This window comes from Anopheles maculipalpis, chromosome 2RL, assembly GCF_943734695.1.
Source record: "Anopheles maculipalpis chromosome 2RL, idAnoMacuDA_375_x, whole genome shotgun sequence".
In the NCBI taxonomy this organism is placed as follows: Eukaryota; Metazoa; Arthropoda; class Insecta; order Diptera; family Culicidae; genus Anopheles; species Anopheles maculipalpis.
In genome coordinates this window covers 21,097,982-21,115,339 of record NC_064871.1, presented here as the reverse complement: position 1 = coordinate 21,115,339, position 17,358 = coordinate 21,097,982, and the positions used below count along the sequence as shown (strand labels likewise).

Here is a 17,358-nt window from a genome sequence, read left to right as displayed (position 1 = left end):
GTCCCGGTATCTTGATCTCATCTGTTTTCGGGACAGAAGGAAGCCAAATTCCACCGCCAGATCCATCGGAAGTAAACTCGGAAGCAAGCGTGTCAGCGAAGGAAAGCGAAGCCGCTAAAAACGCTCGAATCCGGGCGCTGTAAGAATGCACGAAAGAAGCGAAAGATCGGTGGTCCGGTTGGACCGCTCGCCCTAGCACGAAGAGAGAACAAAAACTACATCCACCCGCAGCGGGACGCCCTTAACGCCCTCGGAACGAAACGGATCGGCACGCGGAAGATGAATTAAATTAGAGACGATTTGATTCCCCATTCCCCGCACTGCTTCGATCCAGGTTTTCACCGTTGTTCCAGTTTTCCAGGCAAAAAGGTTCCGAAAAAAGCACCACGCGCACCACTGTTCGGTTTGTTTCCTCCGGTTTTGCCCGGTGGCGTGCGTGCGGACGGCTGGAGATTTAAAGCTACAGCCGGTGGAAAATAAGAATTTAATGAATTTAATTCTTGGTTTGGGAGGCGACGATCGTGCAAGATGTCCCCAGAAAGTGGGAACTGCACTTCAGCCGGTACAGCGGATTGAGCACCGAGGATGGATATGGAGGAGCCGTTGGGCGGAAACTTTTGATCTAGTTTTATTCGTAGATGAAATCGTCACCCCTTCTTCAGCCTCATTTTACCCACGGTAAAGGTTTTAGATCTTACTGCATTTACCGTTAATTGTGACGGTCGTCGGGAGGGCGGGTAGGTTGGTAGCGACAAAAACCCTTGTGAGTGCGGGTGAGTGAGTAAAGATATCTTGGAACCACTTGTCCACTTGGGTGTTACACAAGTCCAATGTTTTGCCGGCTGGTGGTTCTCGGTTCTTTTGGACGGGCGTAAAGAAATAATGGAGGGTCTTGTCATAAAAAGGGCAAACCCTACAACTACAACGTTGACGATTGCCCTTTTCCCACACACCCACCCACTCCCATGGGTGTTCGATCGGGCGCGGATCGCAGGAAGTTAACCTCAATTAACGGGTGGTGCACTGGTGCGATCGAGCCGATCTTTATTCCCTTTGGGCGGCTGGGATAAATTCTCACATACCACCGCATGTTGGTGCTGTGCAAGTATGTGTGTGTGTGTGTGTGTGTGTGTATGTGCTGTAAATGAATCTCGCTTAAGCTGGGAAACATATGCTCATAAAAACATGAAGCCTAGATCTATACAAAGTGTGTGGAAAGATCCATCAAACATTTGGCTTTGATGGTTTCGATGAAAAATCTGGAAGGATTTCTTTCATTGAGGAATGTCCACTGAAGAGAACTATAAAGCAAAACTGTCTAGAATAGTGTTCTGGAGATCAGCAACACATTTCTGACTCAAACCCTCGCTCCGACTTTGCACGCCTAAACGGAAACGAAGATTTTCTTCACCCCTAGAGATACACTCACACACACACACACACACTCTCAATAGAAAGAAACTTTTGCGTTAGGGAATCTCTTTCCTACCGAAACAGAAGAAAATAATTCTCCTTTCATTGCGATCGTTCATTCACCTCGCCACCAGTGCACACACAATCAGGCTTTTTTTTCCCTGACAGAAAAGTGTGTAGCTGTTCATCGGAGTGGCGGTCAATTGGTGTTAGTTAAGTCGGTTCCCACTTTTCCACGTGTGAAACTTCCTTCCAGCTCTTCCTGCTTGCTCGTTAAGATTTGTTGTAGGGAAAATGGGGATTTCTTTTCTTCGTTTGCTTTGCTACTTTGGTATTGAAAGATATGAGGGATTCTTTTTTCGGGATGTTTTTTTCACTATTGAATGATTACAACCGATGTGGGAACAAAGATTAGCACACAAAACGTTAAAAATATTGTTATAAAAATGAAAACAAAACTTTTTAAAAAATGTTCTAATTAATTACAGAATACAATAATCGTAAAAACTAAAAATAAAAATCAATCAAATTGAAAGAAATCGCAAACAGAACACAAATAAAACAGCCAGTTGAGTTATGTGTGACAAAAGATCTTGATGTATGACAGGCTTAAGAGCGTAATGGATGGCCTAAAAAGTCGAACCAATACTTGACAGATTTTGCCGACATTGTTCAACGGAGGCCATCTTTAAATCAAACGCACTTGGCGTACCAAGTGTTTGGTGCGAGCAGCAGTGCTTACGTCAACTTAAATAAACATAATACGTGTGCAAGAAAATTGTATTATTTAAAGCAGTGCCATAGAACGATCTTGATCTTCTGTATTTTTAGTTCTATTTGACGAGACAAAGTGTGGCATTTTTTCCGTTTCTATAGCACTTTTAATGAAATTGAAAACCACTTCCAACGAAGGATTTTCAACCCAATTTGTGCGCCGTCTGGTTGATACCACTGAACTCTTTTGATCCTTTTCTCGAATCACCAACAGTGAGCTACAAGGGGAAGTGAAGTACCTAACAATATCTTTTAAAAATGCATCACTCACACATGCAGCATTGTTTTGCTTTTTATGCTCATTAATTAATGATTCCTACCGACTGATTCAACGGTCTGATTCGTCCTGATTCAAAGTACCAATAACAACAACAACAAAAAAGATCAAGAACCGAGAAGAGAAACCCAAAAAATCGTTTCAAGTAATTAAAAATCATGTCAAGTCATGCAGGCGTTATGGAGTGGAGGACAGGTTAAAAAATGATTTTTTTTATCGAAAAATATGTTCTCCATCCCTTACGAGGTGAATCAGTTCTTCGATCGCTTCCTTTACCGGATTTATTTAGCTTCTCAAGCACCTGATCCATAGCTACAACAGCCACCTGAGTTTTACCTAAAATTCTCCAACCTTAGCTCAAGGTTTCTTCAGTCCAGTAGAGTCCACTTGCTACCCTACTGGTTCTCGTGTACCTTTTCCCCATATCAGTAAAGCGAGGTCATTGGCTTCGGCAGTGCCCTAAACCCGAAAAAAGGGTTCGACCAAAAGGGTGCGCATGCTGGATGCCTTTCGTCGGGATACAGAGGGATACGGTGGAGTCAAAGATAGATCACCGTCTAAGATAGATTAAGAGAAGAAAAGAGAAAAAAAGTAACAGAAAAGCAACACACAATCAAAGGATCGTAAATCGACTCCGAAGGGAATGAGCGCTTTCGAACGAAACCGGACAAGGGTTCTCTTCGATTCCAGCGCGCACCGTGAGTTGCATATTTTGAATCCTTTCCAAATCGTGGGAAGCCTCGCTCGAACCCGCATGATTTGAATGCCCAATCCTGGCCACTCACCCAGCCTCGTCTACACAGCTTTCTCCCTTTTAATTCGAAGGCGTATACATTTATATGCTAATTAGAGTATCCTTTGGTAGCACCTCAATTATTGCTGGAAAGTGTTCGAGGTTCTCAAAAGACGTTAAAAAGATTGTTTTTTTTTCTCTCCTGAATGGTGAAGATTTTTAAGAGTTGAGTCCTTAAGATCAGCAGCCGATATACTCCTTAGCCCACTGCAAGGATTTTCTTTTCCTTTACGTTAAACTCTTCGAAGACTGCACCCTCTATGCACAATAAAACAGATGACGGTGTTGTATTTTTAGTCATCATAAGTCGCTTCATTTGCTGCCATTCATGCGCAGACACACATCTGCATTTAAAGAGATGCAGGCCACTAAAAAATGCATCACTTACATCGCTACACTTCAAGGTCCTTGACATACCACCATATCCATGAAGTTCTAAGCCAATCCTCCCAAGGAACCAATTCATCCCCGAAGTAGAAAAATGGCTGACGACATGCAGGAGATGCTCCGAATAAGATGATCTTCGTGGTAAAGGAATAGGATAAGAAGGAACAAAAATCAAAACACGCATTCAACCACACACACACACACACGATAGTGAGCCAAGCCTAGTGCGCGGATACGTGCGTCCGCTCATACGCAACGCGCAAGTTGAACGACCCCGCGACCGCGATCGTGGCTCAAAGTGTTTTTGACTTTAGCCTTTCCTGCTCGGTTTCCCTATGTTCCGTGTCCTGCCGCCCAGAGCTGTGCGCGGCCAAGAGATTTGAAGTTTCTTTTCTATCCATTATCTCTCTCTCTCTCTCTCTCTCTCACTGTCGCTCTCTCCTTCACCTGGTTCCTCTCACTGTCTTACCTTTTCTATTTCTCTTCCCCTTTATCTATGCTTGCGTTTTTTCCCCCCTCCGTTTACATTCACTTCACTCGTCCCGTGGTAAAGGAAGAGATTAGATTGGATGCCTCCACATAGACCGCACCATTCCTTGCCTTATTTTTTGTGCCCTTTTTGCTTAGCACTCGTCTTCACCGATTTGTTTCTATTTGGTTCTGTGTCTCTCGACACGCTCTCTTCTCGGCTTCCCGCCCCAAAACTTCCCTTCCGTTGCGGCTGGCCCCTTAAACTAGCTGTTCCCGTGCCGTTCCCGTTTTATGTTTCCTTTTCATACGCTTCTTCCCACTGTAGTTCCATTGGCGTTATGCGATCGTTAGCGCATCCTTCACCTCCTTGCTACGGCTCCATATATTCCTTTAGCCGATCCGTACACAATCACTTTTCGACTCCTAGCCTTTTTGTGCCATGCTGCCCATATCTCTTCCGTGCGCTCTTGGTGCGCTCCGTGGAGAATTCCAATCCCACACGGAGTTTGAAAATAGATTTCTCCCAGGATAGGGTCCCGTACCTGTAGGGAGAAGCGACGGTGACGGTGGTACGCGACTGGTGGCAACGCTTTTTGTTGCAATTGTCACGTTGACCTTTCGGGAAGGTTATTTTAGTAGAAAATTTTGTACGCTAAACAACAACGAAGGAATCATGCCTTTTTTGATGGATGAACGTTATTACTTATATCCTGCAAAAACTTCCCTTCAAAAACGATCTCTTAATTCGAAAACTATTTTTTTTTTCATCACTTCGAACAATGTATGAGGAAATTCGCAAAATTATCTAATAATCAAACAGGAAATTTAATTTCCTGCTTTGTGTAATGATAGTCGATCACTTAGTAGTATTTTCTTTTAAACATCCCTTTCTCATAAGGAGAACTATTTGGAAATACATAAATAACTTCCAAACAGTCAGTTCTAAATGATTTTACTGATATGAAGATTGACCGGAAGTGATGAGAAAAAAAAACGCCATTTAACATTGACAACACACTCAAAGCGATCAAAATGTTTACCCACCCAAAAAAAAATATTCGCTCCTAAACTCGATTTGAAATCTGATCCATGTTCTCAGAGTTAGAAGCTTCAAAACAAATGCGAATCCAACAGAGAAGAAAAAAAAACATGCACATTCGCAAATTTGGGTGATCGCGAAGGATGAAACCCCCGAAAACAGAGATTAAAGATCGCTACCGTAAAGACACCTTGAAGCATTAACCCCCCCAAGTCCCAACACAATTCTCTAACTGTCGTTCTTTCGTGCCACCGCAACATTTAGCTATGGTGGCCGGGCCAGCTAATCCTTTTAGTTTTGTTTGCGTGTATCCATTTTTTTTTTCGAATCAAATTCTCCTCTTCATCACACTGTCACCACTACACACCGGCAGTTGCTGCTAATGATTAAAGTTTGTGTTGTGCTGCCACTCGTTTCAGCTACGGACTTCCCAAAAGTGACCCTCGATCGTTTGGGTGCCCGCGAGGATGTTTTAATCTTATTTTCATTGAAGAGATGAGGTGGAGGTTTTTTTTGTTGCTTGTGTGTTGTAAATGTTATTATTTGCTATTTACCTGCCTACCATGGTACGGTAATGGATCGCATGCAAACCACCTTCCGTGTGCTTAAATATCCTCAGAATCCTACACATACTCCACACATCCGTCTAGCTAACTGCAGCACAGTTCTTTGGTGGTAACGAATGATGATGAATGAAACAGTGGTTCGGAAGGAATTCGCGTCCGAAACCTTCGACAAGCGTGTATGTGCCGGTGGATGGACACGGATGAAGGATTTAAAAAATTGATTTCTGCAATTAGCGTCAGGAAACCGAACACGATTCGATGGAAATGTGATACTGCTGCCGGATGAGAGGATCTTTTTTTTTTTTGTTGGGTTGCTGTTTTGCTGCGTGTTTATTCGCACAACCACCATCAATTAACACCGATACACGCGTTCTTTTTTTGGGCATGCTGAGAGAACACGTTGAGTGTAATGTTTGGAGGGTCTGACATGATCGTACTCTTTGGTAGATTCATTTTGGTTACTGCATAAAGATCACTGATCACAATTATTGGAAGCATAAAGTAGACACTCTCTGTACGTCTAACGCCAGCCTCACCTAACGGTGCCGGAACCGTGACCACGCAATGAGTTCCGTTCCTAATTTCCTTTCAGACCACCCTTTTCTGGTATCCATTCCCTACCAAAAAAAAGTCTCCACTTTGGTGTAAATGAAGCTACAGCGACTGCAGCGTAACTTTCTTTCCCTCCAAAAGCCTTCCAAATCAGAGCAAAGTCTCCCATCGTCACCATTGTAGTGAGCAAGGCCCGTCGGTTCACCCATAAAACGTGCAGTGGAGTTTCAGTTTTTCCCCCCTGTTATGTTCGTTCCTTCGCGTGCGAGGAAGTGAACAGAAAATTCGAATCTTGCCAGGTCATTCACATTTTCTTAAGATACTTTAATACGGAAGAGTTAGGTTTCAGTTTTCTTATATTTTTATCTCAATAAAGTTTCCCTTTTTCTTTGTGAGTATTACATTTATGTTGATAGCTTCCAAGGAGAAGAATTTCACAAAATAAACTTTTCCTTATCTAGTTTTATTTTTTGCACACTCTTGCCCTTTTCTTCACCTTCATCTCAACAACGATCCTAACATTCGCTACACACCAAACTCTCCCTTGAGCGCTGCTCAGTTACGTTGGGATTTACATATTTACAGTTACGCAAAACAAAAAAACCGAGCCAAGGAAAAAAGGAAAATCCGAAACGAAAACGGAACCAACCTCGACGAAATGTCCCGCATTTTGGGAAAGGAAAATTCAGCCCACCACGATCACGTCAGCGCTATCCACGGATGCTAAGAAACGCATGAAATGAGAAAAAATGCGCAATCCCCACAATCCCCAACCCAGCCAGCAAGCAAACAACAACACCAACAACAGGCAACAAATGAACACAATTCCCATCGACGAAACGCGCCATGGAGTTGAATTTTGGGGTGGACCTCTTGCCTACCTCTTTTATGCAGAGCCGCTCGGGTGATTGTTATTTTCCCTCCTCCGGCTTCAAATCACCGCCGTTCAGCTGAGCTCTTTCGATTTTGTCTAGCATGCCCGAGATCCATGGCCACTATCAGAAATTCATCCGTAGCTTTTTTAGTCTTAGTTTTCTTCAAAGACAGGAAGTGTCGGTTCCGTTTCTTTCCTTTCGTTCGTTTTCTGGCATTCGTATTTCTTGTGAGTAGACTTCCCATTTTTGGATATTTTTTTTCATACGCATACTACCTGATGACGTTTCCTGTCCGGTTGGAAATAGCCCTTTCAGGTATGGGGTGTAGATCAGGTACCTTCGATTGTTACTTGCTTGAGATCGTAGAAGAATATTTTGAATATGACGATGGTGCTGAAAAAAAACATGGTGCTGAAGTTGACAATTTTAGGAGTTCTCTTGTACCTTCTTCTAAAATCCACATTTGCTTTCATACCTTAATTTAACAGCAATACTATTTATTTCGTAAATTTAACCCACCTGACTTACTGTAAAAATGAAGTTCCTTGAAGTAGTTAAAACTTCTTGTAATGTGTTTGTAATAACCTTGAGACTCTAGGATCATTCACTCTAATCGCAAAATGAATAGGAATGTCTCATCCTCCAACAAACCTATTGCCAAGATAACTAGGCAAGGTCTCGATCTAGAAACAGATTTATTTTATTTATTTATTTTAAGTTTGACGGCAAGCGCCGTATTGTCTCAATGAAAAAGATCTTAATCCTAAAAAAGAGATCCGAACTTCTTCTTCTTGGCTTAACGACCGCTAAGGTCACGCCCGGTCTTATCGTTTGAAGTTAACCCCGGTCCTATCATTTGAAGACTGGCGCCGCTGTCGCCTACCCCACCGTGTAGCCATGATCTAATAGCTTACGAAACTTATTGAAACCTCGTAATTAGAAAATCATTTCTTTCTGCGATGAAGGCCGGCTACCGTTTCTAGCTTTCATGACTTGAAGTATCTGAAGAGAGGTCCTGTGTATGGAAAAATCACAATATCTTGCAATGCAATGTGTGCAATGCGCTTCAACAGCCAAAAAAATCACTCTAAACAGAGCTTAACATACAGTACCAACTGAGAACCTCCTCTTCAATAGTCCTTTTTTTTCTTCTTTCAATTCGCCCAGTAGATAACGACCCTAAATGAACGCTAAAGATCACCCCTAAAGATCACATAAGGACACTGCACCCTGATTCTAAATATACGAACGTCTCCCTCGCAGCAGGCAAGCAAAGCAAAACGGCCCTCCACCAGGATAACCTCATTAGTGGCAAGGACCTCCTCCAACGTGCTGTTCCGTCTCGCCACAGACCCAGTCAAGTCAATGTTTAAATACCAACGCATACCGGCAGCTGGGATGGAAAAGCTAAATTTAAATGCCCTCATCGTCTGCACCGCTGCACGGGGAAACCACGCATACAAGCATGGTTTTTGCTCTTTAAACATCCAATTTGTAGCACGGTTCTTCACTCGGTTCGGGGATGTTTCAACGTCGGGACCCTCGCGTTCGTCCCGATCAACCCGCAGACGATCGACCCTCCGTTAATTGCCCTTTAAATTGAGTGCCGTACGCCATGCAGGCGGTGCGAAAGCATGTCCTGCAGAAGTTCCGGTGCATGTCGGTGGCTGTAAGTGTGTGTACATTCGACAAACACGTTGCATCTGCTGGTACCTGCGCTTTCCACACATCTAGCAGGAGTTTCAATAGCTGTGAGTGAGGACTTTTCTGAAGGGTCGGAAGCAATAATGTTCCCGTTTTTTTTTAAAGGCACAAATCTCGCAGAGGTTCAGAAATCGGCAACACAAATGCAATGAAAAGTCAATCTTAATTTAATGTTCTTCAAACAATTTTTTTATTCTATTTATAACATTCGAATTATAGCGGTAGGAGTATGGGTCATTCCCACCGCTAGAATGAAGCTGCTGGGCCACGTCCCTCGCAACTAAGCCTTTTTTTATTTATGAAGTGATCAAACTTGGCACAAAAAAATTCTTTCAAACATTCTCACGCACTCATCTGCGTCTCAAATAAACACAAAACCCTGAATTAAAAAATAATGGGAATCCTTCCGCCTCGGGTTGAAAAATCTGGAAAGTTTCATGTTCGATGGGCGACCATATCAGTGACGAAAATGATTTCGCTTCACGCCACATGTGATCGACTGCTTACAACTCTTTCTCACTACTTTCCCCCACGAGCCGGATGTTTGTGATTTGACGATCGTTTCCCGCCAGCTTGCCACGGAAAATTCCCATCCATGCAAATAGTGTGTCTGCGATAGCCTGGGCAATCTTATACGCGCTGCCAACGCTGTCCCCCTCTCTCTCTCACACACACTCTTTATAGCTCCCCAAACAAACCCTAGCCCGCATAGGACGGCTTCGTTTCGTTCAAGTGGAAAAACAGATGGTTTTTCGTTCAATTTCACGCTCAAAAAGGGGACAAGGGAAATTTACTCCACTTTTGGCGGGTTTTGTTGCTCGCTTGGCAGTGCGCTGAGCTGGTGACAAAACACAAAACGAAAGGAAACCTTGCCCCTGGCAATGGAGTTTTTCCAGTGCTGAGTGAAATGTGCCTTTTTGTGAAGGAAATTTTCAAAAACGGGAAACAATTTCCCATCGTTCAGGAAGGAAACCATTTATCAAACATGGGAAGGAATAAGGAGTTGATGAGTAATTATTTTTGTCGCTGAACGAAAAGAAACGTCTCTGCTGCTTCATAACGCTTTTCTCCTTATTGCATGTTTATGTGCTTTGTTTCACAATTCCACCAACAGTCTGCAAATCAATTTTCTATCCCAAAAACCCCAACCGATCACGATCGAACGATCGACGAACGATCCATCGTACCAGCGCAGCATCGAAAGCATCCAATTGCTGGAGGCACGCGCAAGGATCCCAGCTCACGAAATCCCTAAATTAATGGCCCAATCTCTGCCGGTTCCACTCCGGCAAACGAAGGAAAGAAGGTGAAAGGCCGGCCACGAACCGGGCAGAGTGTCCTCACTCCCATCTAACAGCACTAAAATCCCGACACTCTCCCAAACTCATCCCTGCTTCCCATTTCTTTTTCTATCTCATCCCCAACATCCAATCTACTCCCCCCCCCACACTTCAGATCCCACTCCCCCTAACGGTATCCCGGGACAAGTGAACGAACGAGCGTGGCAGCCTGGTATGGACCTCCACGAAGGAAGCATGTTTTCTATTTCTATTCCTTCATGCACCGCCATTTCGGCTTCTTCTACGCCGCTCTTGGTACGAAGACAACCCCGGGCAATCGTAAAGAAATTGTTGACCCCAACACACCAACTCGCGCATCATCCCTTTCCCGGTGGTGCGGAACGAAACCACAAGGCAGAGTAAGAATGTCCTCTTCTTGCTGCCGCTTCGCGCTTTGTTCTCTCCCGAGCTAACAAAAACCGGAGGATGTGGACGGATCGTTGGACGAAGACGTGATTTTGGATTCTGCTCTTGGATAGCGTTTGCTCTCACGATTCATCTTTGGCTTTGGCTTTCGTAAGAAGTGTTTTCAAATTTCGATAATGCGAATATGGCTAGCCCTTTTCTGGAAGATAGCAGAGGCATTTACACATCCCTGGCCCACATGATTTACTGTCTGTAATAAACGTTGCAAAATAAATTTCTCCACCCGTCGCGACCATTTGGTTTGATGGTACCGGCTTTACAGTAGTAAACAAATTTAAAATAAATTGATCTTTAATAACTCACAAACTATCCTCAAACCGAGCGATCACCTTTTTGCGCATCAAGCTGTCAAGGTACCGTATGGAAGCGATTCCAATTTTATGCTTTTTTGGCTACCGTATCCAATTCTTCAAATGATAAACACGCAATACAAAAGCGCCCCAAATGAGGTAGTGTTTGCATCAGGCGCCATAAATGCTGTCGTTCGTTTTTGTTTAGCTTTCGAACATGTATCGAATGTTGAATATCGGCAATTAATCCTCGTCGGAATTAGAGAACAGATGGGTGGAAAGCAGAGCCTAAGAATTCACATCCATTTGAATGACAATGGTGCGTTAGAGATTTATGATTTCCTATGTGATGTTTAAGATTGCTTCCAACATAGGTTCTAGTCACGGGGATGTATTGAATCGATCACGATCGTCAGCATTTCATCAGAGTTTGAAGTATCAAATAAGAAATAAAATTCAAGTTTGCTTCAGAATATTGTGTTTTGTTGATCACAGACCCGTATTTCAAATTACTTAATTACGCGATCAAAACCACCTGTTACATGTTAGTGTGCGATCATATCAAGTTGGCAAATTGCAACACAAATCATCGATAAAATTATACGTAAACGCATGTTAGAACGCTAGAATTGCCTCCAAGAACAATAATTGCCCTCCAACAACCTTCCAACAGGATCAAACCCTTTCGTACATCACAGCAGGTACCACACTAACAGGCAACGGAGTTTCTTGACCTTCAGAATTCTTACGGCCAGGTGATCCTAATCCTTGTACCTGTTCGTTCAATCCTTTGCCCAACGATTGTCCCTATTTGGGCTATGATAAATTAAGTTTGTTCGCTGTTTACGGACACCTAGCCCCACCTAGAATGCTAGCTCCTTTTTTTTAATTCTACGCCGATCTCGAGGGTTGGGTAAAAAAAGGATCGACTAGTTCGAAAACATTGATCTGGTGTAAGATAACAATCCTTTTTCGTCCAGCTGGATTAGCCAATAGGCTAGGTTGTGCAAAATATTACCAGCAACACCTGCCTAGAACAGACGCAGCAAAGGCTCTATTTAAATGTGTTTCGTCGGTGTCCTCAAGACGGATGTTCTTTGTCACCGAAATCGCTAGGATATGATTAAGCGATAATTAAGGCAGTTAAAGAAATGGTGAAGGCTAGCGATCGGGTATAATTTGTTTCTAAGTGATACTAGACTGGACATTAAAAACTAGGACTTTAGGAAGTTATCCTCGTTACTCCGCTTATCTAGATCCAACAACACACACCCATAGGCTGCAAAGCCATCCATCATCGGGACCAGTCTTCCGTCTTCCCTGCACGGCGTGCAGAGCATAATTAATGGCCGGCATAAGGTATTCGCGGACCCAAATCTACAGGTGCGCTTAGGTGCGAGAAAAACGTTTAGAAGCGATCTGTAGCTTTCCTTTGGATAATTTTTGCGTCGTTTCGATTGAATCGCGTCGCACTATATGACTATCCGGTTTGGAAGCAGTCCCTTGGACGTTACTAACTTTTCGGACAGGACGGACAGGGAAGCAAACGGGGGAAACCAAAACAAAAACCAACAATCGAACGTAATGGCTTTCGTTTTCACAACCTAAATTTCACAACAAAGAAAAGGATACGGAAATTTTTAAAAAATTTATACACAAAATCAACATCCGATCGAATGAATAATATTCTAACTTTAGAGCATAAATCGCAACATTTAACCGCAATTGTGTTATGCTACAGTTGTTGCTCTTGCATTCTATTCATCCCACGTGCATCAACGATCGTGCCATGTGTTCAACAGCGCAAAAGACCACGCGATCAGCCAAGGATTGTTCGAGTTTTTTTGTTTTGTCTGCTGTGGTTGTTTTCTTCACATTACACCGGTCGCGCTTGTTGGTACAGGTGCGCTAACATAGTATCTGCTCGCAGATACCGGCGAACGCAACCCGCCAGCCCGAGCCAAAAAGGAGGATCGAAGCAACGGCAGCAACACAAAAAGGCAACACCGAAACAGGCATTAGCCATAAGCGATATGAATTTCTTCACACATTTTAGGGGTGAAAAAAAAGGTGGCAAACAAATGTAAACAGAAGCTGAAGGCGTTTGATGTTGGCTGCTTCATCGTGTGTTTTTTTTTTTCTTTCTTCTGCTGTGTCTCTTATTCCCTGTGTTTCTTTTGCGTTGCATTTTTCACTCTTTCTTATTTGCCCTTTTTTGGTCTCCGGGTTTGTCCGCGCATCGAACCGCGTGCGGATATTTATTTTATGTACCACATCGAACGGATGCTTCGGATCGGTTTGGTGACCGGGCGTGACAAGTGTGCCGTTTCTGGTACGTTTCCTTGCCAACAAACCTTGCCGGATAGATGAAGGATTAGGGATTGGTTTTGAGTTACGGTTACGTGTGTAACTGCATAAATCTTTTTTTTTATTTGAAAATTCCAGCACTCCATTAGAGTATTTAATTTTATAGAACAGAAATTAGAGAAAACGCCTAAACTAACATATTACAAAACATCAACTCATCAAAACACAGCTTTTCTAGCTCACCTGCCTGCGCAACAAATCCGACGGAAGCGCCATTCGCCGTCACACACACAAAAAAACACACGCTTCGGAAGGTATGGAACCGAAAGTGGAAATTAAAAACGTTTTCTCATCAAAGCGTTGTTGGCGGCACCGTTCACACCACCGACCGATGGGTGGAAAACATCGCACAGAAAACAAAATAGAGCAAAATGGTGTGAAAAAGAGTGAAAATAATAAGCGAAACTACGGGACCAGCGCGAACAAAGCGGGGCGCAAGAGAACGCACTCACTGCGAGGAGGAGGACACTTCGGAGGATTGTTTGGTAGACGTGCCCGTGCCGTGCCTACACAGCAACCACCAACACCAACAACAGCAGCAAAAAAAAAAGTGCACCCAACTCACACATCCACCGAATGGCGCATCGCCATTGTGTGACCCTATTAAAGTTCATGTACCCGCCCATGTTGGTTCCACACTGGGTGCTCCAACTCGACGTTTCCCAGCATAGGCAAAGCCCCTATTATGCTTCGGCACCCCAAACCTCCCCCCCCTCCCCCTTCCAACCCCGAATCGGACACAACAGACGGTGCATTAGAAAGGGACTATGGGTGGTGTGGTTGGTTGGTGCCTGGTTTTCGCATCACGGCACTACTGTTACACCACACGGATGCGTACGGATGGTGGTGAGAATTGTTTTGTGGCGTTTGTCGTTGTGTGCGACCAACACAACGGAAGAGGAGGAACCGTTTTCGGATCTGGTGAAGCTGTGTGGGAATCTCCAAGCTCTGTGTGGAGCCGGTAAATGTGTTTGTGTGTGTGTGTGTGTGTGTGTGTGACTCTCTATTGCGCGATTGTTTGCGGAGGGATGAGATATTGGAGCATAGGAAAATGAAAGGAAATCGAATGGAGTGATCTGGCTGAGGTTGGAAAATAACTAGCTTTTATCCCCGTAACGTAACAACTCCATCAGAAATAGACCATCGCCACTATCGACTCACGGGAAATGAGTGGTGTCCACCCTTTTTCAAAATTCATTTCCTTTCCCGGGAAGCTACAATAGGATAAATTTCGCTTGTCCGAATCCGAAAGAAAATTCCCATCTGCACACACACACTCCCTGTGTGTTCCTTCCACAACCTTCACAATCGTGACTAATTTCGGAATCGTTGCTCCCTGGCAATACTAGCAGGAACTAGCTCGTAGGAAGGCGAAAACCACAAGATCGCGCAAACGGATACTAATGTCCGGCCACCGGAACGTAGCATCTCGCAGCAAGCGCGGAACATCAACGCCATGTCGACGAATTCGGGTGGAAAGAGGAAAACATTTTCATCGTGTTGTTTGGCTGCCCCTGTTTTTACCCGCGTCTGACTGCCGGTGGTACCACAGGGTGGCCAAGGAAATTCTTCCGGCGAATGGTCTGCGCTAATGCGCTGGCTCCAGCCGTCGATTCGTCGCCGGTACGTGAGAACAGGAAGAGATGAGAGAAATGCAGACAAAGGTGTGAGGTGAAGGAAAACCGGAGAAAAGGAAGAAATGGGGGAAGGGGAGCAATAAACGCGATCGAGATGCGCCGATGCTGCCCCAAAGCGCGAAGAGCCAACCGGGGAGGATGGAGAAAAGCAAAGCCATGAATACATAGATAAAGCGGAACGAGCAAAGCTTCTTGCGCTACAGACAAAAACCGAGCGAAAAACTGGTGGAGTTTGCCTGTTTTGGGGTTTGCTTTCTGTGAGCCTGGGCTGGTAGGTAAACCTTCAACTGCTTTCCTCCTTCCCTTGTCCACACACACACACATACGCACACAGCGTCATTGTAGGGTGGTAAAGTAGGTTGATCATATTCCTTGCCTCGAAAGCTCTTGCCTATTCCCCATCGTGGGCAAAGGAACGCATAGACCGGAATTGTGTAAGCACAAGGAGCACTACAGACCAGCTCCAGTACCGGCAATAAATGCAGGAGAGTAAAAAAACACCAAAAAGGAAGTTTAGAAAGAAAACAAGTACATCTAGGCGAGCGATCTCTCCCCAAGACGATCCGGGCCGCCGGATCATCATCCGGCAACGAAACTCGTCTCTATTCGTTTCGGTACACGATCGCGTACCTTCTCTTCCAATCGAGTGTGCCTTCTTCCTATGCTCCTCTTCCGTCTCTGATGTGCTCCTGATGTGCTCTAGGAGAAGCAGAGTTTCAGCTTTTCGATGCCAAGGAACTGACCCCAAATCAACCCTCTTTCTATGGTGCTGTTCCCTATTCCTTTACAACTACTCTCGCATCAGTACTTTAAGCCGTACTAGTCGTCATCCAGCTAAAAGGTTTTCCTCTTCACTTGTGTACTGCCTCAGCTTGCAGCACTCACATACACAGACAAACGATTTTCCTAAAGCATCAATACCACACACTCAAACTAGAAAGAAAACTTGAGAAATGCGGAAAAGACCCGATGCCGGCAGGAATGACCGGAATAGTGAACAAGAACTTAACGCGCCCAACCAAGCGTTCGACGCAATAATATCCGAGGGGTAATATCCTACCGAACCTTTTGCCGCTCTCCGGCCCGATCACTATCGATCGATAGTGGAAGACTGTGTTTTGGTGGTAACAGAAAAATAATAACACAACCGGGTAATTGCAAAACTGGGAGAAATACACGATTAGAAATCTATCTTACGGCAGAACCCTGGACGGAGAAGCACAACAATACTGGCCCGAATGCCGCCACAGCTGGCAATTTGTTCTGTTCAAGCGGAACGAGATCACGATAAAGCCCCCGGTGGTGGAGAAATCATTCATCCCGTAATGTTTTGTTGCTGATATGCGACTCTAACAAATTTTTGCTTATTGTTTTGCTTAGAAAGGTCTTATTAAATTGCCTTTTAAAGTTATTTTAACTGCAATACATTCAACATTAATAATTGTTTAAATAAGTCACCACATTCCTATTTTTCCTGATGACACAAGTCAAGAGAACCACACGGTTACTAATTGCACGGTAAAACTTTTTTCGCTAGCACAATTCACGTTGTAATCGAACCCTGTAGCACGTAATCTGAGACGTCTTTCATCCGACCTTCAGCGACGTCTCGCACAATAGGCAACAACTCCTTGGAACTCCTTGTCCGGACAGAGTCATACCAACAGGTGAAGGCTAGTTAAACATGATAAAAGGATCAAATTTCATGTCGTACTTGTTACCGTGCATCAACATTCCAAAAACAAAAATCGATCGCTTCTTCTGCACGTGATCTTCCCATTCCAGAGCAAAAAACATTGTGTCGTACAACCTGCTGTCACGAGCCTACGCCAACGTAGCGCTAACGCTATTGCTGTTCTGTTTACTTAAAGTCCTTCCCATTTAAAGGTGGACCTTCCACATCTTGTGGCCTGTTGTCCTAGGTTGTCCCAGCAGCAGCAGCAGCTCCATAGTCCACCGTACGGTGACACATTCCTGTACCTTAAACCGTTCTAAGGCTTCGGCAGCGTTTTTTTTGTTCAACTTGTTTTACTTTTCCGTTTCGATTTTCCTTACAGCGAACGAAACCAAGTTCATTCACCTCGTTAAAGTCTCACACGAAAAAAAAAAACGACAAAGGGTTCCGAAACAGAAGGAACCCCGATGCTGGCCAGCAGAGAATGGGAGAATACATTCCTTCACAAAACGGCGCATCCTACGCGCAAAGGGTTTACCCGCATGCCCGCGGACCAACGCACAAAGGAATCGCGGCCATTGAATAGAACCCTGCCAACCCTGCCAGGGAGTCAGAAAATCAGTTTTCTCTCTCCCCATGAGCGAGCAGCACTTGGCCGCAAGCCTGCTACCCTGCTAGAAAAGACCACCAATTGCTTTCCCATGGTTTGGTGATGAGAGTCTGCTTGCTGCACATTGCCTAGCCGCCGAGCAGCGCAAGGAATGGGTGATGA

General features: G+C 44.3%; 1 protein-coding gene across 1 annotated transcript in view; it reads right to left on the bottom strand.

Moving 5' to 3' along the window:
- The window catches only part of LOC126557942 (uncharacterized), a 72,348-nt gene extending 69,209 nt beyond the window's left edge, over nucleotides 1-3,139 (bottom strand). The window contains exon 1 of the mRNA XM_050213872.1: nucleotides 3,135-3,139. The gene's annotated coding sequence lies outside the window, so the exon portion shown is untranslated. The remainder of the gene's footprint in view (nucleotides 1-3,134) is intronic.
- Nucleotides 3,140-17,358: the final 14,219 nt, after the last annotated feature.